Consider the following 22,259-nt stretch of genomic DNA (forward strand, 5'->3'; position numbering starts at 1 on the left):
CAGGGACAGTAGTAATGAACACCTGTTGAATGCTTTCTTTTCACCAGGCTCTGGGCTAAGTAACTTACTTGGATTATCTTCAAATGCTATGGGAGTTGAGAGGATGGAGATGTGGTTCTGAGCTGAGATGATTAGAAAAAACTTCATCGAAGAGGAGGATCTTAGAAAATAGATCTTAGAACAGGATCTTAGAAAATAGTTGACTTCTGGAGCACTATGCTCAACCCTGGTTTTACAATTGAATGGGTCCAATGGCTTTTTCTGAAGATGTTTCTTGGTACAAAGGTTATTTTAACGGAAATATCCAATCAAATGGGATTGTTTCTACTAAAAACTTTCATCTGATGATAAGTAGAACTACTACCAACCTGAGTAAGAGTCCAAGTGTTGCTTAAAAATTAACAATTTCTCATTATGTCATCAAGCCCGCTAGTCATCTTGCCTGAATCAAGGTTCCAATTCCATTTCTCCCCAAATGTTGCTTCTTTCCTACAAGTCATTGGGAATGTGTTCGAAGTACACTCTGGCATCCTGTTCCCAATTATTGCTTGTGTAATCTATTTATAAAGTGAAGCCAAATATGAGTAAGAAGGAAAGCCTAATTAGAAATGAAGCACTCAGTGTCCTGATGGGGAAAATTCCAGGGCTTAAAAAAATAAAAAATCAGTGATGCATAGTTTAAAGGCGTTGTCACTGAAGAAATAATCCCAGTACTGAATAAACTAGAAAATGGATTAAACGGATGGGGGAAGTTGTCAGTGGCAGAGAATGGGCACCTACAGGGAAATCTAATTATTTAGAACAAAAATGACTCTGGCATACACACAAGAGAATATCAATTTGTGTCTTGAAATGAACGTTATAGTAAATCTGTATGAAAAGGAATATAATATCAGCCACAAAGAGTGAACATAACAGGTTATGGGCTGATATAGAAATGCTGGAACTTCTTTTTTGATTAATTAATCAATTTAGTTAAATTGTTGATTTGTATGACTTTTTCTTTTTTGAATTTACTTGAGTGAATCAACTAAAACAACTAACTTTTAGTAGAGTGTGGATGCAGCTTTATTCTGATAAACTTGCCCTTAAATATGCAGAAACCACCTCAACAACACATGTGTCTACATATGCCTCTCTACCTACATCTATCTGAACACGTTTCTACTCAGTTGACCGTCTGCACTTAGGTCAGCTCAAAAGACTTGTATTTTTCCCTATAGGAGAAACAGTAAAGGCTCCTTATATTCAAAAGTCTTAGAAAATTATAGTGCCAAAAACCCAGTTTTGAGTGTCAGGTGAGTTGCTGGATGATCCTTATCAGATCACTTAGCTTCTATGTTTTCTAATTATTGTATTGCACAACTAAAAGAATGCTACACACACACACACACACAATAAAATATACACACACACACACACACACACCCCATACTCTTGAGCACTGAGAGACAATAGATTAATTAGGAAGCTCTTATATCTACAAGACGCAGAGCACTAGAGGCAAGCTTCTGAGTGATGGCATAACAAGTTGCTATTTATATCCCATCTTCCATCCGCTGATGCGAACTAGGGGTCTTTCCTTGCCAAAGAATAATTTTAGGGAATGAGCTTCCTGGTGAGCTCACAGCTTAACACTGCTTGTATCACCATCTTGAGTCAGCAGTGGATAATGCTGTACAGAATAAAAAACTAATTTTAGTCATCTGTGGGATCCTTGTAAACACTCCATAGTGACTCTTTTAAAAGTCAGTGTGAACTTGCTATCTCTGCTTCATTTCCTGCTCCCAATAATCCACTAGGGGTATTTTTAGGTGATGACATCTTACAGGACTTGTCTAGGTGAGTTTTTCTGTTTCAGAGCTGATGTTTGAAAATTTCGACACAGATGTTAAAGTCAGAAGGCCTTCTACTTAAATGAACCAGAAAAGTGACTAACAAATATGGCAACGAGGGACACGGACATGTAAGTGTCCTATACATGCTATAGGAAAAAGTGCTACCTACCATATTCTCATCTTATCAACACTTTCAGTGAGCCCCAGCCCACAGCTGCATGAAGGGAGAGATGAGGAGAGAATAATGCTTATCCCAAAGCTAATAGCTTTCCTTCCAGCTACCACACTGTACATTTGGCGTGTGAAATGATATCTCAGCTTCTTCATCATCTCCTTGTTCTGTAAGACACTCCTGGGCTCTGAGTAACATTTCATTGGCAATCACATGCTGAATATAGAGTGCCTCTAATTTGTTCAGTATTTCATGGGTCACTGAGAAAGAATAGGGCCTGAGGACAGACTCCACCAGTCAGATCGCCCAGATCCAGATGTGTTTTCGTAGCCTGTACCACTTGGCCAAGAACTCATATTTCATGGAGTGAGAATTGTATGTAAGACCTTGCACTAAGCTTTTGTATTTCTGAGAAAGATGCTGTATTTGGCTGTATTTATCAAGGAATGTGAAAACCAAGAGGAGGGGCTGAATTAGGAAGAAGGGGCTAAGGAGAACTCTCAGCAAATGAAACCTCTGAGGTTAGCAGTGAATCACCCATCAACCGGAAAGAATGTGAAGGAACCCAGTCATATGTGAAAGAAGTTTTTTGGTTTTTGTCTTTTCTTTCTTGAAAACCTTCAAGCCTGGAATGTTTGATGTCAATTTGTCTTGGTCTGAAAATAAAATACAGAACTTAAAATGAAGTGTATGAGAAGCAAAGGGAGGAGAGCAGGGGGGTGGGAGGAAAGAGGCAGAATCAGAAATATTAATAGGGAAAAAGAGGGAAATGGTGTGTCCTGGAATTATTTTTATAAGAAAGGCAGTTAATAAGAGTTCCAGTGTAGAATTTCTATTTCTTGAATTTGTTAAAAGTAACTTTGAGAATTTTGGATTGCGGGAGAGGCGAGACTTTGCTATAGGAAACTTCATTTAAATGTTCTTTCCAAAGAAAACACACAATATACCAAGATATACAATCTCTGTGTGGCTTCACTGTGCTGCTGGAAACTCAGCCCCACTGATTGATTCTTCTTTACCAAGAATCCCAGTGTCCTCATTTACCCCTCTAAAAGTGAGTTTGATGGACTCATTTACTCCCAGTTGAGTAAAGCAAGTTTTTCAGAGCAGAGAGGTAGCTGCTGCTGCCCGGCCCATCTGCTAATGAAAGGCCCATGCAGTGGCCTCCGTGAACCATTCAGGCAGTGCTCCTGCAGGATCCTAAGAAATCAAGCCTTTGAGGAACTTTGTGTTAAGGAATGTCTGGAATGTTTTTAGTCCTCCGAGGAGCCAATATGGTCCATGATGAAGAATGGGCAAAACAGTATTACAACGTTCAGCAAGACTGATTCAGATCAGAAAGAGCTCAGGAGATAAAAATCATTAAGATGAGGGATGAGATTGCCTCTTATCGACCATTAAATGAAATTTCAGAATTTCTTTCTGGATTCCAACTGTATCACACAGACCATCCACTATTGTCTCAGGCTAATGAGAAGGTAGGTGCTAAATAGGCTTTAAACTAGAAAAGTAGCAACTACTTGCATTTTTTTTCATACTGCCGTGTAGCTTTGTGTGTGAATGAGTGAATACTGTTAAAATATCAGCATAACTACACCTTTGATTTTATGTTATTAATGATGGCTATTCATGGAATCAGGAAATTCTATTTCTAATTATATTTTAAAGGCTTTAAATATATTTAAAGGTTTTTAAAATTCTATTTATAGGTGTCTGTATGCATTCATATATACACACATATGAATACATTTTGCCTGAATGCCTCTTTTGTTTATTATAACTGTAAATTTGCTAAAGCTGAAGACATTGCTTTAATAAAGATATTTAGTATTCAAAATCATATTTAGTGCGTAGAGTGACATAGTTACTTGCTTTTTACTTTTTATTTTAAATATTCATCTTAGGATTTCTCAAATTTTTTGTCTACATTCCACAGGAAAAAATACACTTAAAATTTTTAAATTTTGATTTAGTACACTCATGTGTATATGTTTATATGCTATTTATATACATATGTAAGTATATGCATATCTGCAACAAAATTTCATAAAACAAAACCTATCTTTACAAAGTGTGATACATTCTGGTATTTTTCACTTTATCCTATTTCTTCTTTTGTATAAAATGTCAATCATGATAATTTCTCTACTCACTAATAAGACTTGACCTGGAGTATGAGAAACACTGTTCTACCTAGACTTTTAAATAATTTTATAATCTTATTAAAGAAAATAAATGTTATTATGCAATAATACAGGTACCCATTTGAAACGGTTCAGGAAATAAATGAGTACCAATAAAAGGACTCTATCTTTTTTTTTAAGGACTCCATCTTTTCCTAAACTAAATTATGATCATTTATAATGTTATCAGACTCTGGAGAATATTAACTTTTTTAAAATGAGAATAGTCATATAACCCTTCTTTTAAAATAACATTTTCACAATATTTCAAACTTAAAAATTAAGCTATTTCTTTCTTTAGGCTTCCAACCCTCACCCCAATTTTTTTTTTAAAAGAAAGATAATATTTAATAGAATACAAAATTAAGAGTAAAAGTCTGGGTTTTACCATAACAGACTTCTAACCTCTACAGATAACTTTAGAATTATAAAATATAGTCTATGGCCATGCTATCCTGAACAAGCCCGATCCCTTCTGATCTCGGAAGCTAAGCAGGGTCAGGCCTGGTTAGTACTTGGATGTGAGATCACCTAGGAAGACGAGGTGCTGTAAGCGTAAAATATAAAATAATAATAATAATAACAACAATAATAATGGATTGTAAACTGACAAGGTCCTCGCAATCTGTTAGGTCAACCAAGGGTTGCCTCACCTTAAAAAAAAAAAAGGAGAATTATAAAATAGCTGTATGCAGCATGAGGATAAATGCAGAATCAGGCTCTGAGCACTGGGTTCCTTAGAATTGACATGTAAATTTAACTTAAAATTATTTATTTATTTATTTTCACACCATTGCAATATAAATTTAACCTTTGAAGATAATATCAGACATTAACTATCAAAAAGGGTAATTATTAAAGAAACTTTGTGGTATCTCTGTGAAAATGAAGAATTATTCTGTAGTGTGAATAATAATTCCCTACTTGATAAATTTGATGGGCTGATCAGAACCCAGTAAGTTGAATGCATCAAGAAGACTAATTTTGAAATATACTGTGTATTCCACTTTAACATATCTAGTTTATAAATTCAGATTTTTGCATATTGAATAAATTGAAATGGGCCTCCCTTGTACTTTTTCTTGACGTTGCTGCCTACAGAGTTCACAAATTGGTGTGGAGAGAGAGGTAAAATGCCAAGTACCATAATGTGGGTTCCCTGAACAGCAAGACGGACAAACTCTGCTAATAAGAGTGACCCACTGAAAATCATACCGGACTGAATCTCTCCTCAGTGGTAGGTGGAGTAGAAATACTGTACGAATTTCTTTCCCACCCAAAATGGGAAATTTTGACTATACAACTCTCAGCAGGCCCTTCTGTCCCCCACTTCTACCTGCCTTTTTTCACAAAGCCTCCCTGGACTCACCCACCATGGTGCTCACCACACCAAGTTGTAAGTGCCTGTTGACTTCTGCCTCTCTCAACAGACTCTTAAGTTGCGGAGGGCAGGCAGGGTGTTTATCTTGTCCACTTTGCATCCCCAGACTGGCACAGTGATCTGGGCACATTTTGGGAGCACTCCATAACAATGTGTTGAGGGAAAGTATAGATAAGTGAATAAATTTTAAATTAATCATCCACTTTAACTTGTGTCTCCCTCGAGAGTCAACCTTCTCCATATACCTGGCTCAGTACAAAGCAACTGCCCAGCACTCTTCAGGGAAGTGCCACCGCAACACTTCCCCCGCCCTGCCAGCAAGGATTTCACTTCCAGGCAGCAAGTGATTATAGCTCCAGCTCCATGAGAGCAGCCCTGGGAGTCTCAGAGGGTGTGGAAACTGCTGACCCAGGTATCTGGAAAATTCCTGTAGCAGCAGAAGCGATGACATTCAGAGTCTGAAAGAAAAATTCAGATGTTATTTTTTGCCTCATCTTCCTTTAAACTTTTTGCAGCAAGTATTTCATTGCTAAAATGAAAAGGAGGAAATAATATGTTCACCAAGTAAATTGCTATGGGCGGCATTGTCCAAGGTATATAATAAGCTTTCCATAAATATTTGTTCAATGAAGGTACAAAGCAGAAGAATCCAGTTCTTACACACGAATTGCTCTCTTTCAGGTATTAGGAAGAAGCACCTGAACCAGGTGGACACAAATGGCATTTGTAATCACTATCCTATTAGATTGAATCACATGAAACTGTCATTTTAGTAGGTCAAAAAGAGTCAAATATCAGCAATTTCATATAGTTCGACCTATTAAAGGTTTAAATGTGTCACATCATTGCTAGAAACAAGTCAAGGATGAATCCTGCTGATAATAATAAAGCCTGAACAGCATATCGGGCCATTAGTAGCCTTTTGGGAGAACTAAGAACTGAAGTGGACATGAAGGATGCACAATTATCCTAAGTCTGTTCTTCCAAAGTGTATTCTAAGTCAGTGGTCCCATCCAGGGACCGACTGGTGCTCCTATGAGAATCTAATGCCTGATGATCTGAGGTGGAGCTGAGGCGGTGATGCTACCGCTGGGCAGCGGTTGCGAATACAGATGAAGCTTCATGCGCTTGCTAGCTGCTCACCTCCTGCTGTGCAGCCTGGTTCCTAATAGGCCACGAACAAGTACAGTCTTGGTGTTGGGGCGCCCTGTTCTAAGGCATTCCAGTTCTGCAGATATTTTATGAGGAAAGAAGAAGACTGATTTAGAAAATGCCGTGAACAATATTTCTTTCCTAAAGTTTCAGAATTTGTATTAAAGGATACATTAGCATATCAAAGAATCTGAATGGTTCTATAATAAAGTCGCTTAACCACGTTTAATCTAGGACCTTCCAAATTTGATTAGTGAAGCTTTATTTGAAAGGAATGCCTACTGTCACAGTTAATAATTTGGAATTAGCAGGACTACTGCCCCATGATCCAGGACTCTCCCAATCTCTAACTCCTTATACCTAGATCCACTACATAAGCTAGAGAGACCCCCTGACAGAGGTTCATTTCAACTTCTCACTGTTTCCGTATAATGAGAAAAAGGCAGAAGCTCAGGATACTCAGGTAAATACACAAGTTGCTTTCTACTGATTTTATATTCAGTTCATGCATGTCTCACAATGCCACGAACCTGGCATTTATGTATTTTAGTGAATAATATTAATAGAGACTTAAGAATAATAACACCTACCATTTTTGTATATTTACCATGTACTTTTCACATTATACCATGTTTTACATTTTCAATATCTCTAATGTACATTACATTGCTCACAATGAGCTGAGAATTAGGTATTTTGCCCCTATTTTACAGACAATCTTTAGTGCCTCAAAGGTATTGTTCGTGGCCCAAAGTCCACAGCTGGGATTTGATGACACCAGTTCCTGTGCTCCCTCCACCACAGCAATAAGAGTCACACTTCTTTGGTGCTTATTATGAGTCAGGCACTAACTTTTAGTCATTTAATTCAAAATAAACCAATGAAGTACTATTACTATCCCCATTTTACAACTGGGGAAAGAGGCTGACGTTAACCAGTCTGCTTAAAGTAACAGCCAGAAAGAGGCGGGGCTGGAATTCAGACTAAGGCTGATCGATATTGGTTCTACAATAAAGAAAGCCATTTAACCACAATTAATCCAGAACTTTCCAAACTTGTTTGATTAGCAGATCATTATTTATATGCCTATTATTACAGGAGAACATAGTTTAGGAATCAGAGGACCATCTCCTTCCCCTGATCAGTCATCTCTACACTCTCCCAATCCAGAGTCCACACCTTTACCAGCACACCCTACTTGCCTCTAAGAGACTCTGTAGTCTCCACTGGCATATCTCTCTAACCTAGTGTCCCAGCTCCAGAAACTAGAAGTCAAAAACTGTTCATTTTTACTCTTGATTCTCTATAAAGCTTTATAATGTGATCAAATCAATATAGCCTATTTGTGAAGGTTAATGTAAAATAAATTATAATATAAAGTGACTTCTACCTCTGATGTCCATATAGGGAAAAATAATTTTTTATGTTTTGAGTAACTAAAATTACTAAAAACCCTTGAGGTCTGTAGGGCTATGAAACCACATATTAGTGTGAATATCAAATAATTCTATGAAGGTTGTGTAAAAGAACTGAATTCAACATAAGGCACTTTCAATTTCGCCATTGCTAGGATAGATAAGATCTACCATTGATTGGATGTTTATATGGGGCAGACACTCTGCCCTGTGTTTTCCACAGATCACCTTATCTCACAACAACTTTATGAGATACATACTGTTGTTATTCCCATCCTACAGAAGCAAAATCCACTAGGAGTTTAAATAAGTTGCCCAAGGTCACACAGCTGTTTAACAAGTGGTAGAGCCAAGATATGAACGGGAGAACCTGGTTTTTAAATGTCCCAAGCCATTTTAGATGCTAACTCTGGGGTATACAAAGCAAGGCCAACTATGAGCCCCCAGTTTCTAACAAAGTGATCATTTGCTTTTCACAAGCCTCACATTAAAAGGTACATGACTTCTACCAAGTAGTTACTCTTGAGTAACCTTCAAAATCTGTCAGCTGGAAATAAGATTCCGGAGAGGGAAACTCTAAAACCTTTAATTGTTCTAAGATGATATGTTGGTTTGGCAGATCTGGCTCATCTTAAAAGGAAGTTTTTTTGGAAGATTATAACTGAATAATATGGCATTAAAGAAACATGATTCGAGTTCTCATGTTTATAAAATCATAGTTGTCATTTCTAAGTTTCCCGAAGACTGTTTTGCAATCTTTTGCTAAGTTGGAGAAAACCAATACTGTACATACTTAGGTACATTCTGCACTTTTCTTCCCTTCAACAAAAAACCTCAAAGGGTTTTGGTATTTTCAGTTACTCACAGCCCTCAAAAAAAGAATTGTTTTTCTCTATATGGACATTAGGGGGGAAAGTCACTTTATATTCTAAAATAATTTATTCTATATTAATCTTTACGAATATGCCACATTGATTTGGATAGTTTATAAGGCTTTATAAGGCTTTATACTTTATAAGGCTTTAAGAGAGAATTAAGACTAAAGTAGGGAGAAGGCAAGAGAATTAAAATGTTAATCAAGCCACATTCAGAGACTGCAATATGCTGATCAGCCCTGCCAGGACAGGAGAAAACCCTGGGAACAAAGATTCTCCTGGGATTGCTAACAACCCACTCCCCACACCTGTGAATGACCAACAGTCATTCCCTATGGCTAAAATCATGAGGATCCCATGGATTAAAGGCAGGGAACTTTCGCTCTACATATTCTTACTTTTCACTGCTACATACTCTTCCTTTTCTTCACTGTATGATCATATCAAAGGAAATGGGTTAACAAAGTCTTTTAAACTATAACTCACAGGAACTAAAGAATGACATATAAACTGAATTCCCTGAACACTCACACCCCTACTCACTGCCTTTCCATGTCCCTCTCACTGTCCCTCTCACTCTCTGCCTCTGAGAAGAGACCACACTCTGTCTGTGGAGTGTTACCCCTTTTCTAATAAACTTTCCTTTGACTCTAACTTTGGCATGTGTGTTGAATTCTTTCTACACTCTCTGCCAAAGGACCCCCTTCTTCTCTCGGTACAGGGTTTGGCTTCCCCACCATTTGGGGAAATTTGCCCTGTCCTGCATCAAGACTGCACAGTGTTGAAAACTCTAAAATAACTGCAGACTCAAGCAGTTTATTGTTTCTTAAAAACAACTATGGATGGACTTTTTAAGGAGGTAAAAGAGTTAAAAACAAAAGATAAAATGATAATTTAATGAAGCATAGAGGTGACCCTGAGAATTTGCACCTAAAGAAAATCTCTAAGTCAAAAAAAAACAAAAACAAAAACAAAAACAAAAACCATAAAATAAATAATCCTGGGAGGCAGTAAAACATGGGGTTAAAAAAAAAGGCTCAGCTTCCCACAGCCTGGGTTCACTCATTAGGTATGTGACCTTGGGCAAGATACATATCCTCCCTGTACTCAGTTCCTCTCTATTTAAAGGAGGTTGTTAACAAGACCTACCACATAAGGTTGCTTGCTGTGAAAATTCAATAATTTATAAAAAGCCCTTAGGACAATGTGTAGTGAATGCTCAATAACTGTTAGTTATTTAAAAACAGAAAATGTCATTATCATTGTAGCACATAGGAATGGGTGTGGAGAAGGTAAGTTAAACAAAGGCAAGTTAAGAAGGTAAGTTAAGTTCAAACAAAACAAGGATAATCATAGGTATACTGCTGAGACCTAAATGATAGAATTGACACATTGTACGTGCTCAGTAAGTATTGAATGAATGAATCAATCGATCGATCAATCAGTGAATAAATCTATAAATGGAGTCACAGAAAAGAAAGCTTACTTTCTGTAAAGCTAAATTCTTTGCCTTCTGCAGGCCCATTGATGCCCTCTAATCTATCCATTAGAGAGAAATTATCCACCATAATTCAGAATAGTCTTTCTATTCCTCATGCAGCATCTCAGTTCGATGCAATAATTTTAATCTTTTTCTAAAACTAGACTAAAATATACACAATGACACAACGAACTTATAAACAAAAACTGTAACTTTAAGTGACCTTGACATCATGACAGGAGAAAAAGATATTTAAAAATGAAGTAATATTTAACACATATTTCTTTCTAAATAGTGTGATTTAAATGTATAAATGTCTTGTATGGGAGGAGGAGTAATATATATGTGTGTGTGTGTGTGTGTGTGTGTGTGTGTGTGTTTGTGTATATATATATATAGTATTTGCAAAAAGATAACTATAAGGAAAAAGGAAGGTATATTGAGTGAGGGGGTGGAAAGGGGATGCTGGGATATTGGTTATTTTTCTGCCACTTATTCCACGTTCCTGCAATTCAGTTACGTACCTTCAGAAATTACTTTCGGCTTCTTTCTAATTCTGAACCATGAGCAAAATCACAAACACATTCGACAACAATATGTTCCTCTTGCGTAAATGTCTCTTCTAGGCCACATACATAATTAAAATCCTGTTGACTCAGGAATAATGTCTCAGAACTGAATGTCCAAACTCCGTAACTTGCTGCCTTTTCTAACCAGACAGCACAGCTGCCAAGAGCTTCTGGGCCCTCTGCCTCTTTTCTCCACGTATAATTATTATACATTATGTAGCATATATTTGATTTGCCAAAGCCTGCCAGAAAAGCTTCCTGTGACTACTTATTTGAACTTTGTTGTGTATACATGTGACCAAAAACAAAGTGTACCAAAGCAAAAGAAAAAAAAGGAGGTGGGAGGGGATGTTCTTAACAATTCTTTTTTTCCATGGAAATGAGATGAAAGTCTTAAGGCAAAGAAATATATACGTTTTGTAAAGCGAAATTCACTTAAGCTAAAGAATATTTTAAAAAGTAATGATGCCATATTATAACACAGATCCTGGTTTCTAATATTTAAAGTGAGGAAATAGACTTTAAGAGGTCTTCAAAATATATATGAGGCATAAAATAAAGCATTTTGGCTTTTCTTCACCTTCGGGCAGCATCAGATTTAAACCAGACATGAAAATCTATCCCATTTTTAAAGACCTCTAGAGAAAGAGGTTGCACAATATTTCTTAGGAAGTTGTTCCAATATTCCTCCCAGTCATAAAACTCTTACATTCTAACCTAAATCCCTCACGCTCTATTTTCAGCCTATTTCCTTTTGCTCTTCCTAAGAAGGGTCGAAGAACAGACGCTCACTTACCGAATCAACATTATGAGGATATTCCCAGGGCTGTGTATTTTTTTCAGCAATGGAAATTAAACACACAGTCTGCAGTTGCCTGGGTCTCTTCTATTCTTTCAAAAATATTTAGATGTGATATTGGCTCTTTTTCAGTTCTCTGAAAGTTCTTCATTCTTCCACAAATTTTCAGAAAGTCAGGTCCATCTTTTAAAGACTACTCAATTATTTTAGTACATATCAATATGCTACGAGTAATTGCAGATTTTAGTATACCTAGTTGATTTAAATACTTTTACTAGATAGTTCCCTACTTATGCTCAGTTTTTTGTAACTTATTCTAGAACTTATTTCAGAAAAAGAGTAATCATCAAACTTTGGTGTGCATTTGAAATTTAGGAAAGCTTCTCTAAAATAAGATGCTTGGGTCTTGACCCAGACTCAATAAATTATAATCTTTTGGGCCCAGACACCTTTCAATTGCTCTCATTCAGAAGCTAAATTTGGTTTAGTTACCAAGGACATTTTTTAAAAAAGTTATCAAGCCTATTATTAAAAACGAAAAACAAACAAACAAAACCACTAAAATAATAAGTGTGTTTTCTTTCTCTTTGGTAAAGTCAATTCTGCTTTTGCACTTAAAACTGATATATTAACAGAGTCAGGTATTTGGTGCTGTACTGAACGTAGACATCCCAATCTCCATTAGCAGGAAAATCAAAACCAAACCTAATCCACGCCTACAAATTTCCCACACTAGAACTAAATGCACTGCCAATCGGCTGTTGATGTTATAATACGTTATCGCATGAAAATGTGATTATGACAAATATGAGACTGTCTGCAAGTATATAATGCATTCAACGCAAGTTACACGGTTCAAATTTAAGCTGGTTTAAGTGGACATGAGCTCATTTAAAGGACTCTGAATGACAAGGTAAAGAAAAAACTAATGACTATAAAATAACATGTAAATAGAAACATCAACGTAGTGGAAAGAGCTGAGAAGGAGTTGGAAGTTTCTATGTGAGAGGTGAAATCATCTTTTTCAGGATATTTTAAGGTGAATTAGGGTAGGTCTGTGCTTAGATACTAAACCATATGATGTTATTATTATTAGTATTGGATTGCCATAAAAGGGGAACACAGGGGCCCGCCTCAGTGATTTGCCCAAGTGTGCTTGGTTTCATTTCTTTCTCAGACATTTTTAAGCATCAGTGAGTGTTGGATTACCCTAAGGGGACTGCCTCAGATAATCTGTGCTCTGTGTTTTCACATAAGTAAACAGGCAGAAGGGAAAACAAAACAAAACAAAAAAAAACAAAACAAAACACTGAAAGTTACTAAAGCAACCACACGTCAGTGCAGGTCAGAATGAAAGGTCTCAGAAGTTGCTGCAAAAGGAAAGAAGAGCAGCAAAAAGATGGCTGCCAAAGGCCAAGATATTCAAGGACAACTCAGGTGTGCAAATAAAGAGATATCCTTTGAAGATCTTTTCGCTTAGCAACTTTCAAATATACAATGTAGTATTATTAACTATACTCCCCATGCTGTACGTTATATATGCAAATATCAAATCATTATGTTGTACACCTGAAATTAATATTATATGTCAATCATATTTCAATAAAAATAGAGGTATATATTCATACCAATTTGTCCATGAATGTGTTCCCGTGCGATCAATTATATTTAGCACCGTTGACTGAGCTTTTCTTTACTCTTTGGATTCAGGATCATGGTCCTTTTCTAGTTCTCCAAACTTTCATATTCTTCTTTCTCTGGTTCCTCTGTTTTCTTTTCAATGAATCATCTACATGCTGTTTTTCACTAGAGTTTGCATTCTTAATTCTCTTCTCTCTCTCCTCTATATTCCCTTTGTTTAAAAATCTTATCCACATCCACAGCTTCAACCATCACCTATATGAAAATGACTAAAATTACATCTTTACCCCCATCTTCTTCTCCAATTGAAATTACAGATTTCTAAATGCCTCTTCACATCTCCATGTGAAGTTGGATTCAACGTGTCTCAAATCAAACATCAGTTTTGCTACCATACTTGCTGCTTCTCCCATAGATCACCAATTCCAGTACATGTGTGGAGGCAGCACAGTTCTCCATCACACCACCAAGCAACTCTCAGGACTTCAGCTGGGTGTCCTACAATTCAACTCAATCATGACACTATTCACCTGGAGATAGCATCAGATTCCACAGGTTAAGGGCTCAGTCCTACAAGACTGATCCATCCCTATCAACCTTACTTCGACTCTATTTTTATAAAAATAGTAAGTTTATTAAGCACACTATGTGACCAGTGCTTTACATGTATCATTTTATTTATTTCTCTAAAAAGTTTATAAAGCAGGTATTTGTGTATGAAAATACATAATTATAATTATAAAATATTAAGATATTTTCCCCAATAGTGGATCTATCATTGATTCAATCATTTCATTGTAGATGATAAAGAAATATTACACTAAATATACATATCAACTTTATAAGGTTTTTCTTGATTTCAAAAAACATTAAAATGAGAAAAAAAGTGAACATTTTCAAGGAAATACAATATCATCCCATTTTATACCAAGTAAATGCTCAATCCAATATACTATTTTCCCTTTTTCTTTGGCTTAGGGTTCAACTTTTCAGTCTTATTTCCCTCTCTTCACGTTCCTTACATTGATCTTCTCCTTGCCTTGGCCTTGATTTCTCTTATACCAAAAATATGCGTTCCTTCTTACTCCACATGTCCAAAGACAGCTATGCTTCAATGCCTGGCTCCAACACTCTCTCCTTTGTTAACTCTTTCTTGATTGCCAAATGAAAAGAACTTCTTATTCCTCTGAATTATCATGCATTTTGTATTCTCAGATGAAACTACTGTTTGTATCTTGTGATAGGGTTATTTCTTCACTAGAGTGTAGGTTTCTCTGAGCTCCGGAATGTAAATCATACATCTTTGTACAACTACCCCCAATGTCTTCCTCCCGTTGCCCCTATTAAACCTAGCAACTTCTTGCATGTAATAGACTCTTAAAAATATGTATCAATTGGATGACTAATCAGAACACATTCTGTGATTTCCCTCTATCATTCATTATGACCAAATGAAGACTGGTGGTCCCCAAGCATTTTGCCATTGCTCAGCCAGGAATCAAGGTGTAGGACTTCAGGAAAAGTGGATTCTGCCACAATCAAGTCACAACTTGATAGGCCCACGCAGCTGTACTTTTTCTAAGTGGTAGCCATTTTATTTCTCTAAGATTACAACTTTTGTTGAAGGAGGCTCTTTAGGACTTAGGCTGAACCAATCTTCCTTTCAAAAATATAAAAACCTTTAAAGCAACAAACATGAGAAATGCCCTATCTGCTAAAGCGGATTTTTTTGTTTGTTTTTTTTGTTTGTTTGTTTTTTTGGTCATTTTGTTCTTGCCATTGCCTGGAGGGGAAGTTGTGGGAAACCAAAATATTTCTTAGCCTTAGCCCAAACATTTCATAGGAAAATGTTATATTAAAAAAAGTATTTCACAGGCATTTGTTTGTATTCCTCATTATAAAAGTCTCAGACATTAGTAAATGATGCTGTATAGATTTGTATTTGTTCATTTGTGTGTTTATGTTTTATAAAATATATCAGAATCCTGCGGTGGTAAAGCTTGGAAAAAATTTTAAACTTATTTTCTCATTTAGCTCTCAGAATAACTCTTTGATATCTTTATTAATATACACATTTTGTGAATGAATCATCTGAGTTTCAGAATTCTTAAAGAATTCTTTTGCCTAAATCACATAGCTAATAAATGGCAGAGGTTGGGTTTGAACCCATATCTCCTTACTCCACGGCCTAAATGTGGTCCACAATTCTATGGGAAGTCATATGAGAAACTGATGTTTTAAAATATGACACCATTCATAGAAGAGTCTGACAAACTGCTATTATATCCTGACCTTTGAAAAGACAGCAAGAGTGAATAATCCTAAATGCTTACAGCTTGGACCTGCAAGAATCTATGAGGTTTTTAAATGTTTTTCTTCAGCCCATGACCACTTAGATTATGAAGAAATCAGAATTCTTTATCCTCTCAAAACTTGTCTCCAAGTTCTCCTATTTCCATCTACCTGGCTTAGAATTCTTGTCACAAGAAAGCAGGTAGTTTATGTCACCTTATATCTCAATTTCTGAAAATCTTCCAACATCATAAATCTAGATTAAAGGTGATAAGATATGAGGATCTGAGAACTAGATTAATGGTTTTCCAGTTTTTTTAAGGGAACAGCCCTCTGTCTATCTGCACCCTCAACCAATATATTGATTTATGAAAAGCCACCCACAAACAGGGAGAAAGTGATGGCACCAATACTTAGGCCCACCTTTCTAACCCCAAAGTGCACTTGTATGCACACGCCTTCCAGCTATCCTCCATTTCCTTTCTGCCATGGTTAGTATTATTATTTGGCTAATAGTTGTTAAAGATGAAATGAGAAAACACAGGTTTTTCAGACCACAGCAGGAAATCACTGAAAAAAACCTATGTTGAGTGGCTACCACTGAATGATTCCACAAAAATTTATGAAATATATGTTTAATCTTGACCTTGAGAGATGGGCATAATTATTCTCATTTAACAAATGAAGATACCAAGGCTCAGCAAGATTAAATAACTCATTCAAGATTATATAGCTAGAAAGTGGTGGAGTTGGGATCCAAATTCTGTCTTCCTGCAAAGTCTATGCTATTAATGATTCTACTACACTGCTTCTCAGATCTATTTTTATATGCTATTAAGATGTATATGAAATCCAATATATCAACAGATTATCCTCACAAAGAGCCAGCAAATGTGGTAGTAAAAGACAAAGAATGATTCAGACTCCCCCATTGGTTTCTATTTCTTCCCTCCTCTCTGGAATTACTCTTAATTAAATTTTTAGTCACAACTATCTATTTACATCTAACTCACTGAACCTTAAAAACAACAACAAAACAACAGTTCAAACATTCTATTGTTTTGAAGAAAACAACAACTACAAAATATGAAGAATACTCTGAAATCTATCTGAGCGAAGGGCTTCTCCAAGACCGATATGAAGCAGACTTGCTCATAATGTACACGGGAAACAAGTAACTGCATCTAAACCTTCTATCAATTCCTGTAGTACTGGACCATTAACCAATGCCAAAATGTTGATCGTTTTAAGAACTCATGCCCATAACAGCATGCAATCCCAGTATCTGGAATGGTTTAGAAGACACTAAAAAAGAAGTTGAGAGGACATTAAGAAAGAAGAAACATAGCACTTAAATTGGTCATGTGAAACTGGATAGTGGTGGGTACAGTTTTCTGTTTGGGTAGCATGGTGCCATCTTTGGATAAAAATACTTGTTTAATTATTTGAATATTTTGATGGGTCTTATCCATATACATTTACAAAAGTGGGCTGAAAATGTAAAAATAAATAGTGATACTATTGATAAGAAGGGTAAGTCTCAAACTTATTACAATTAAGATGAAGATGGAAACGAGTGACCAAGCCAGATGCAGAGAAACCTTTGCCTCAATTGGATGATGGTTGGACTTCAGCCAGTACTCCATGTGTCTGGTAGTGAAGGGAAAAAATTAAAGAGTACAGCAAAATGCTAGAAACATGTAATTAAAGGCTATTTCTAAAAACAAGATATATTTAGGGATTTTGTAGCATTTTAGCTCTTTGGTACTAACATACTGTTTGCAAAGGTAAATCTCTTATTTGAGACTTGCAGATTTGTTCATATTTTCAGGAATGCATTATGTACAGATGTACATAGAGGGCTGCCTGTACCTAATTGTTTTGTCCCTATGCCTGTTTGTTTAGGCTAAACAAACAAATTGGGTGTCAGAGTGATGAGGGCTGCATAATATGCATAAGGAAAGTAAAACAACTTCAGATCCAGGAGCTGAGGCGAGCATCCAGATTTCTGAGTGAGGAAAAGCTGAGGTTAATGCAGCTGCACACCAACACCCAACAGAGGTTCAGGCACATGCAGGCGGCACTGCTTGATGGACATAAAGCCTTCAGGGTTGCTGCCTTCTTTCAGATGTTGTGGGGAAAAGAAACTAGATATATGAATTACATTCAAATTCACATTCTAAAGAACAGCTAAATAAACAACCTCAGAGTACAGTGTCCTATGAGCCTAATCCCAGGAATTTCTTGAGCTGGGATGAACATCTGCCAGTTAGTGCCCAATTCTGTCACCAATTTGCAGTCATGGTTTTTTGTTGTTGTTGTTTGTTTGTTTGTTTTTCCTTCACTCAGACATCCAGAAGCCCTCTTTTAGGTGTGGTCTTATTGGCCAACCCTACCTACCTTCTTCAGACTGCCTTCTCTCTCACTAAATAAAATAGAGAAAAAGTTTCTACCCACCAACTCAGCAGTAACTACAAGACTCAGCTCACATCCTGCAAGCCTCAGGATGGATGGAACATGAATCCTTTTAACTACCTGGACACAGTAGCTGACTATCAGGAAACTGCCTGTGGCTTCTACACGTTGCCACACTATTTGCACAGCTGATGGAAGTTTGCCCTGGTTGAGGAATTTGGCTCTAGAAGATCCCTCTTAGTATTCCCCAAAGGCCCATTCACCCTGTCACACCCGCATGGATGCCTGTGGAGATAGGAACAGTGGGTTCATTTTCTAACTTCTTCTATACACACTATAATTCTACACATTTATTTAAAAGTGGGGGGTTGCAGAAGAGCTCGGGGAGTTGCAAAACCTACGTTATATGAGATATTTTCAAAAAAAATTTTAAGTAAAGTCAACAACCCCCTTCCTCTGCCACTCAAGCATCCCTCTGCTTCATCCAGCATCCTAAACTTGGCCCTTCACATTTATTTGTAAGCACGAAGCAGGGCCGGGATGTGACTCCCAACAGAAAACGAACCTTTCCAGGACAGAGAGAGGGAAGCTCAAAAACTCAACCAACTCTCAAAAGAGAGGAGAGAAGCAGCAGAGCAGAGGCCTTAACGTTCTTCTCTTTTAATAATTTAAAGCCTTGCTATTAGCAAGAGAAAATAAAATATTGGACACATGATTTTATTGTGACAGTAAGACACAACAGAGGTGATAAGATAGAGGGAATGATTTCCTGAGGCTTTCATGCTTTTTTAAAAGATAAGGATCAATTTTTAGCCTATCAATTATTAAAATGTTAAAAATGACAGTAAGCTATTAATTTCTCCAACTCGTACTACTAACTGTGATTGCAGTGGCAGTTAAATCTTGCCAGTGGTGGGGCCTGCTTTTCCTAGCTGTGAATAACTTCTTTCACTAAGAAAATTGGTCAGGAAACAACTCTCCATTTGGGAAAGAGGTTTTATATGAGATGTAAATGTATATCCAAAATGTTCCCGTTCTTAATTTCCTTCTCTTGCTGCTAATTTTCTCCTAAACTAAATAATTAATCTCTCTACACTGCTCAGATAAACTCCATCTAAATCAGCTCAGTTTGAACAAGGAGAGAAGGAGAAGACTGATCCTCCCACATACGTCTCACTGCTTTTCTTCGGAAGAAGCAAAAGTAAAGTCTCAAGGTTAAGGTCTTATGTTTTGTTGCTAAACTCTCTGAGTTGGACTCTTGACTCTCCTAAATGACTATGCAACTTTGGACAAATTACTTTCACCTCAATTTCCTTATTTGTATCCATTTCCTTTTTGTGTAAAATCATAACAATAGTAGTTCCTAACTTTTGTGGTGGTTGTGAAGATTAAACATAACACACCGTGAATGGTACCTGAAACAAAGTGAGCTCTAAGTAAAAGTTCACGATTACTATTGGCTCTTCCATCTCTAAATGATCAGATTTGAGCAGACTACACAAGGATAGAAGGCAAACGACACTGAAGTGAGATAGAAAAAGTCACAGATAGAAGAGTTCTGAACTCTCAGTGGAGTAGAAGCAAATGAAAGTCAATGTAGTCATCCTCTTATTAAAAACCTAAACATGATGTTATACTGGTGATGATTTATAGGCTAATGATTTGTAAGAGGTGGCGAGAAAATGGCTTTTTTGAACACGTGATAATAAGCAGAATTTTTTTGCAAAATAAGAACTTAGAAAAAAATAATTTTAAAGACTGAAGAATTAAAAAAAGAAAAATGCTTTAAAAAGAAAAGGTTAATGAATAAGCAACAAACGAACTTTCTGTTCAACGGATCTCCATAATAATGCTAGTGTTTGCGGACAGAAATAACCTCATATTATAGACTTTCTCGGATTGATTGAGGGAGTTGCACTATAAATTATCATGTACTCTGGGGACTGAGTTAGACTCACAGTGTAACTCAATCTTTGCCCTCACCCGTCTCAGAAGGTCCAGCTGAAACCCTTTCCCATCCCCTCAAAAGAGAAATTTGGCCTTGTGATTAAGAGAAAAGAGGCTATAGGGTAGAGAAAACCCTAGTGAGAGGACTGAAGCAACCACATACTAGCTACGTGGTAGTAGGTTACATAAGCTTGCTTAACCTCAATGTTCTCCTCTGAAAAATGGGGCTACTCATAGTACCTATCTCAGAGGGCTGTGTGAGTGAGCATTCAACATGAAAATGCACATTAGGGATAAAGGTCTCCCACCACAAGGGATGGGGGAAGTTGGCAGAGCCTAATCCGATTGTTCACTTTACAAATAAGAAAACTGAAATCTAGAGAAGTTAAAATCTAGCCCAAGGTCACACAATAAATTTGTTTCAAAGCCTGGATTAAATTTAAATCCTGATTCCTAATTCAGTATTTTTGCACTATACATGCTTCCTCCTCCATGGAGCTTTGCAAATATTCTCCCACATTGATTTTGCCCTTTTCTGAACATCAACTGCATTTTCAACCAGTACCATCAGTATAGCTCTCAGATGCTCTCAAATGATAAGTGTGTTCCCTCAACTACGTTATAAGTTCCTTGAAGTGACAGAAGAGGTTTCAAATATCTTCTATTATCCAAAGGTGTTTACTCAAATGCTGGGCACTCAATATTGTTAACTGATTAATAGAGTGGTTTCTATGAGAAGAGGTTTTACTCTGAATAAAATGTTACTGTGAGGAAGAAGCTGACCAGCTGTTCAGGTCTGCAGAAGATTAGATAAGAGGAAATGGGTTTCAAACATGCCCAAGGAGACACATAAAAAATTAACTGCAAGGGAATTTTAACACAGGAATAATGGAACAAAGAAGGCCGAGGACTCTCTCCTCATGGAAATGTTTTTAAAAATAGAGTCTATTTTTAGACAGAAATAAGTTGACACAGGCCACTGGTTCCTAACCTATAGTCTGTAAACCTCAAATGTTGCAGTTAACTGCAAAGGATCTGCAAATTGATTTGCACATCAAATGTTGTAGAATGAATAAATAATGTTTTGCAACTATATGGAACATTCTTTTTCACCAAAACGCATGTGTAGTCCATTTTGATTTAATAAAATAAAAGTCTTTTTAATAGCATTGTGGATTTGGTTGTAATTTTTGTCTATTATGTGTGTTTTTATAAATTAATCAATAAGAAAGTAGCTAAGATTTATTGAGCATTTACGGTGTGGCAAGCATAGAGCCAACTATGTTAGAGCAATTATTTTGTTTACCTCTTAGTAGCACCCAGAAGACATGCACAATTGTTATCCCCATTTACACATAAGAAACTGAGATTTGTAGAGTTTAAGTAACTCACACTTTAGTTTTACTGGTAATAAATCATGGACCTGGAATACGACTCCAAAATTTGTGATATTACCCATGGTTAGGCCACTTTCTAATTGATGGGTATTAAACATTTTACCTAATTTCATCCATGTATATGTATGTAGGAGGTAAGTGTTTATTCATGAAATGCGATATTTAAAAAAGATTCTCCTATCTGTAAGGCTTAGAAACCACACAAACTGGAGGTAAAAAGTGACTCCAGAATAATTAGCTCTGTGACTTTGGGCAAGCCAGGTGCTCAAAACTAAGGGAACCAACTGGTTGACTTCTAGAGATAGCTCCAAGTCAGAAATTCTAGCATTCAATAATTCATATCAGCATTTCCCAAAATAGATTCTGCAGAATTCTGGTCCCAATGGCTGCTCCACAGAAAAAGATATCCATAGCCAAGCTAGTTTGAGAAACACCATAGATTTAAAAAACCACCTTATACAAAAGAGAATATCCCCTTTCGGACATTTATAATTACACTTTCACATATTAAAGTCTCTGAGAAGTCCTGCAGAGCACTGGATTGCACAAAATTAACTACGGTCTCTTTTTGTAGGACTTCTCAAAAAGAAAACTCTTTTTATTTTGTGTGACCCAGGGTATCCTAAAAATATTTGGACATCAATGACCCCTTCTGTACATAACTATTTCATAAAACTAGTTCCATAGAACATTTATAGGTTAT

The 22,259-nt window shown here is 36.6% G+C and overlaps 1 protein-coding gene, 1 long non-coding RNA gene and 1 pseudogene across 2 annotated transcripts in view; 1 reads left to right on the plus strand and 2 right to left on the minus strand.

Moving 5' to 3' along the window:
* Positions 1-22,259, minus strand: part of DDAH1 (dimethylarginine dimethylaminohydrolase 1) — a 207,043-nt gene that overhangs the window by 163,414 nt on the left and 21,370 nt on the right. The window lies entirely within an intron of this gene.
* Positions 4,631-4,749, plus strand: LOC120583419 (uncharacterized; annotated as a pseudogene).
* Positions 4,945-22,259, minus strand: part of LOC120583293 (uncharacterized) — a 36,962-nt gene continuing 19,647 nt past the window's right edge. Inside the window, exon 2 of the long non-coding RNA XR_005647759.1 lies at positions 4,945-6,032. This is a non-coding gene — a long non-coding RNA (uncharacterized LOC120583293). The remainder of the gene's footprint in view (positions 6,033-22,259) is intronic.

The sequence above is a fragment of the Pteropus medius genome, unplaced genomic scaffold, assembly GCF_902729225.1.
Source record: "Pteropus medius unplaced genomic scaffold, Ma_sr-lr_union100, whole genome shotgun sequence".
Classification (NCBI taxonomy): Eukaryota; Metazoa; Chordata; class Mammalia; order Chiroptera; family Pteropodidae; genus Pteropus; species Pteropus medius.